Source organism: Diceros bicornis, chromosome 17 (genome assembly GCF_020826845.1).
Source record: "Diceros bicornis minor isolate mBicDic1 chromosome 17, mDicBic1.mat.cur, whole genome shotgun sequence".
NCBI classification, from domain to species: domain Eukaryota; kingdom Metazoa; phylum Chordata; class Mammalia; order Perissodactyla; family Rhinocerotidae; genus Diceros; species Diceros bicornis.
The window spans coordinates 10,623,358-10,628,767 of record NC_080756.1 but is presented as its reverse complement, the minus strand read 5'-3'; the positions used below and the strand labels follow the sequence as shown (position 1 = coordinate 10,628,767).

Below are 5,410 nucleotides of genomic sequence, written 5' to 3'. Positions count from 1 at the left end.
TGGTATAAAAGTGCTGCAAGACCAGCAGCATGACACTGAGGGAGGGTGGGACTGTAAAGGAAATGTTAAAATTGTGATGGAAGAGGAAGAGCCTGTAGAAAATGGAAAATTGGAAAAGCAGTAGGTGACATGGACCTTGAAAAAAGAGAGATTATTGAAAGATGGCTGTCAAACAACAGCCTGGAAACGATTGCAGGGGACAAGGATAATACTGACTCCTTTCTTATCCCAGGGAGCTTTAGGAGGTAACAATCTTTTAACAAATATTTCAGCAGCCAATATATGACAGACACTGGACTAGGGAGTAAGCATACAATGGACAGACGCAATCTGTCCTGATGTACCTTAAAATCTAGTGGGAAAGACAGACAGTAAATTTAAAAAAATGTATAATTATAAATAATGGTAAAATCTATGAAGAAAACAAGCATAATGCTATTTTAAGAGACAAATGCTCCAAATATTTTTGCTTGGTTATATTTGTACTTCAATAGCAAGAATGGGGAACATTGACTCAGAGCCTGAACAATCCCTTTAAAACATACATCAGATCGTATTCTCCCTTTCTTAAATCTCTTCTTTCTGTTACACTTGGAACAAACTCAAAATTCCTTACCTAGGTCTAAAAGACCCCACATGATTTGATTCCTTAAATCTCTCCAAACTTTTTGGTTCCTCTCTCCTACTTTCCACATCTCATCCAGCATTGAGCCCTGCCATTTCAGCCTTTTAATGCCTCTCAAATCCATGTCTCCTTGGCTATCTTTATCATCACCATATATCAATTCAACCTATCACCATCTTTCATCTGTAACAATAATTGCTAGTTTTATCATAAAAGTCTGGCAGAAGGTCAGCCGTCCTTTTTCTAGAAATCTTAAACAGGAAAAATTTCGAGCTGAAATATCTGATTCTGGATGGACTTTCCTAACTATGGCTAACAACTAGTGCTCAACTAGACAGGAGCAGACCTGCTCTGAACTCTCGCCTTCCTGGCAGAAAGGGAATGAAGGATACAGAATGTGTGTGCCTATCAGGGTAGTTAAATTTCTCAGGTTTTAGCATACTGCGCTGTGTAGTGGAGAGGTTGTTCTGGGGCTTTTGTATCAAATATATCTGGATTCAAAATCTAGCTTTACTACTTACGAGCTGTGTGAACTTCGACTAGAGGTTTAGATTCCCAGTGTCTCAGTGTTCTTATAAATAAAATGGGAATAATGCCCTCTTTGAAAGGCTGTTAGGAGTATAGTGTAAGTGCCAAGCAGAGCGCCTGGCCTGTTCTGGACACTCAACGAACGCTAATTCCTTCTATTTTGTTTTTCTCAGATTTTGCCTAGGAGACAGGGATGTAAATCTCTGAAAGTGATCCCAGGCATTTTGAACCGTGACCGTCACTGGCACAAGGACTGTCCCAGGCAGTAACTCCAAATTCAATCCATATGTCCTGTAAAACAGGGATGGGAAAACTGAGTTTGGTAATTCTCAAAAACTGAAGAACACGCTGTGCCTTATTTGCACTATTGCATTGTACTTATTTCTACATTTCAAAGAATCTTACTGTTTCAGGGCTGGAAGAACCCTTAGAGAGCATTTTGTGTTATAGTAGAAACAACACTGTGCCAGGGGTCAGGAGTCAAGGATTCAAGGCTGGATTTGCAGCAAACTAGCCATAGGTCTCCTAGTACCTGCCTTGCTTACTTCATGGAGTCGGTGAGCCTTTGTGGGATGGTCAAGGCTTCCCACGAGCACGCCTGACAGGCTATAGGTGGTTATTGTTTTGACTAACCATCAGTTTTTGTTTTGTTTAATGTTTTTAGACTTGCCTTTTTTTTTTTTTTTTTTTTAATAACAGGGGCAGGGTTGTCAGTGTAAGAGGAGAGGAGGTGTGTCTGGAGAAGCCAAGGGGTATGAGCAGGAAAGATAGTGAGCTATGAAGGCTGTATGATATAACCATCTTCCTCGGTCTCCTCAAGAAAACTCCAATGAAACTACACAACACTGCAGGAATTTTGGAAATTGATTTGCATACTTTCACGTCATGTTGTGTGCAGTTGGCCCCCAAGATTGTATCTAGTGAATTCGGGGCTATTCCCATGAAATTCAATAACACGTGGGTAACTTGAATGGCAAATTAAATAATACTTACGAAAGCACCTTAGAAATGCATATGCTAATCAGCTGTAAGTTGTTATTTTTTGCTTCAACCTTTTGACTTTGCAGATGAAAAATCTGAAGCTCAGCAAGTTTATGTGATTTGGATGCGAGTATTCTAACCTATTTCCTAGAGACTTTTGTGAGGACCAAATGAGATACAAGGCACGCAGCTCAGGGCTTGGCACGTAAGCCCTCAGGAAGTGTCACCAATTATTATTGTGGTTGTGCTGCTGCTGTTGATGCTGCTGGTGGTGGTTGAAGACCTGAGTGGGAGACTGTTTCCTGACTCCCAGTCCAGTGCACTTTCTACTTTACCTTCCTCCTTTCGCAACTGCCATGCAATTATTTTCAAGGCCATTGTTGATCTTCCAACATAAATCCCAAAAATGTAAATTTGGTGGAATAGATTATAAGACAGGTTTGAAACAAGCTTATGCAATTTTGAATAAGCAAAACAAAAAATTAGTATTCTTGAATTAACTAAGATTATTATCTCAACAAAAGTAAGAATAGTCAACTAGAATTTACAAATGAGATACTTCATTTGAATACACATCAAGCTCTATTACTCTTAGTGCCCAAACTATTCCAGGACCTAATGGGGGCATTTAGTCAGATTTGGTGAGGTGTCCTTCATTCATGCTCATCCACTCTTCATTCAGAAAATCATTTTTTTTTTCTTTGTGAGGAAGATTCGCCCTGAGCTAACATCTGTGCCAGCCAGTGATCCTCTATTTTGGGTGCTCTACACGTTCAGAGAAACTTCTCTGGTAATGAACTATAGAAATGATCCCTGAAAGTATAGTCTTTCCTCCTCTATTTTGTATGTGGGTCAATGCCATGGCATGGCTGATGAGTGGTGTAGGTCCATGCCCAGGATCCAAACCTGTGAACCCAGGCCACCGAAGCAGAGCATTCCAAACTTAACTGCTATGCCACAGACCGGCGCCCAGAAAATCTTTACTTAGCGCCTATATGTGACAGGCACAGTTCCAGCTAACATCAATTGAGCACTTCTTCTGTGAAGAACAATTTTATAAAGCAGTGTGGAAGGAAAACCTCCTGGAAGAGAAGACACCGCTGTTTACAAAGGATGCATATGAAAGGCCATCCAAACAATGACAAAGTATCCTACTAACAAGGGGAGAATGGGAAATCTTAGAAGACGGCAAAGTCAAGAAGTGTTCAGAGTTGTCTAGAGTTAATCCCCAAAGTCTTCCTGGAGGAGAGGAAAGCTATACAGTGATGCCCCGCAGGTGGTAATGGGCATGAAACAGGGAAGGAGAGAGAGATTTCAAAAACAGGGGTTTTGCAGAGCATGACGGGCTAACAGCTATGTGGTTGCTAGTTTTCTTTCTTTCCTACACTGTGGGGACTTTTCCCTAGAAACGTGGCCTTGGAAACATATCATCCAATTTTGTGCATCTCCCCACCTTTCCCTAATCTCTTATGCTTCCGTGAAGAAACTGCAAAGAGCCTACTAAAGAGAAGCTCCCTGCCTTCAGTGTGGGCTAATTCTAATGCTTCTATTCATCAACCATCCAGGGCCTTACAGGAAAATTGATTCCTAGGAGAGAAAGTTCCCTTGAAACTGGGCCCTGATCACTGTCCTCTTATGTTCCCTACTCTGTGAGTCATGCAAATAATAAATGCTGGGCTGGTTGGCTACACAGGCTGAAAATACCCACACATAATCGGTATTCAAGTAGCCGTATAAAATAATAGTAGTATTCCGGAGGGTGCTTGTTATTAATGTGAGGGTGTTAGAGTTCACAAGGCCTCTTCACATCTTTTATCTAATTATCTAATACAATGACACAATGTATAGGTATTAATATTGATTTCATTGTATAGATGAGGAATTTGAAATTCAGAATGTTAATTAACTTACCATGAATAACATGAACAACCCGTGTAAGCACCACCTATGTAGAGATATAGAACCAGATGATTCCCTCATGTGCATTCTCCATCACTATCCTGCTTCTCTCAAAGGTGACCACCACTTTCCGACTTCTCCCACTGTAGGTTAGCATTTCCTGTTCTTAAACTCCATGTTAGTAGAATCATGCAGCATGTATTTTTTCGTGTCTGGCTTTTTTCCTTCAATGCACTGTTTTTGAGATTCATCCATGTTGGTGTGTATAGCAATAGTTCTTTCTTTTCATTGTTGCATAGTATTCTATTATCAACGTTCCACACTTTATTTATTCATCAGCTGTTGGTGGACATCTAGATTGTTTCCATATCTGTCCTATTATGAGTTGAGTTATTATAGACATTCTTGTTCATGTCTTTTAGTGGATAGGCACACATTTCTCTGGGCATACCTCGGAGTAGAATTGTGGGAGTTCCACTGACTTCACATCTTTGTAAACACATAGTATTGTCAGTATTTTTAGTTTTAACCATTTTGGTGAGTGTGTAGTGGCAAGCGAGATCTTGTGACAGACGCTGAGTTTGATTGTAGAAGATAGCCTGACACAGGGTAGCACAAAAATCTACCTTCTTATTCCCACTAATTTTAGCCATGGGGAAGTTCCTCTCAATCCTATATCTGACTGGGAGTGAAGGGTTGGTGGTGGTGGTGCAGAGCTAGGTCCTTTCTGTCTGGTTTAGCTGCAACCCCTGATTCCAGCTGGATTCTAGGTCCTGTATTTTAGTCTCTACTGTGTACATATGGCAATTCATTGGGCCAACACGGAGCTCTGTTTTCTCACTTATAGAGCGAAAAGCTTGGTGTAGCCACTCTCTAAGGTTCTTTCCAGCCCTGCCGATCCACACATTCTCTCATACCCCTTGTGTATATGTCGTTTATACATTTTGAAATCACTGTTGGAGTTCAAAATAAGGATCTCCTGAATTCCTTCCCACCTTTCTTCAGTCACACTGCTTAGCTCCCCTTCCCAAATCTACTATTGTCTTCCTTATTTGTGATCCAATCCTGTCTTTTATTAGTTACGTAAGTTGACACCCACCCTAAAACTTATTCTCTCCTTCCATATTTTTGATCCAAACGTCCCACCTTTTCTCAACTGGGTTAGGCACTTACTCCACAATGTTACTGAGCTCTTTTCCCATTGGTCGCTAGTGATCATTTTGGTAACTCCAAAGGGCTTTTTTAAGTGCTCCTCCTAAAGGGCATCTCTGTGACATTGACACCATTCCTTCTTAAATTCCCTCCTCCTTGGAGTTCATGGGAAGCTTGCTTCTCTCCTCCCACCTCCTTCCTTCTTGGGCCAGATTGATATCAACT

At 40.9% G+C, this 5,410-nt stretch overlaps 1 pseudogene; it reads right to left on the bottom strand.

Moving 5' to 3' along the window:
• Window positions 1-2,859: 2,859 nt before the first annotated feature.
• LOC131416602 (small nucleolar RNA U3) lies at window positions 2,860-2,963 on the bottom strand (annotated as a pseudogene).
• Between the last annotated feature and the right edge of the window lie 2,447 nt (window positions 2,964-5,410).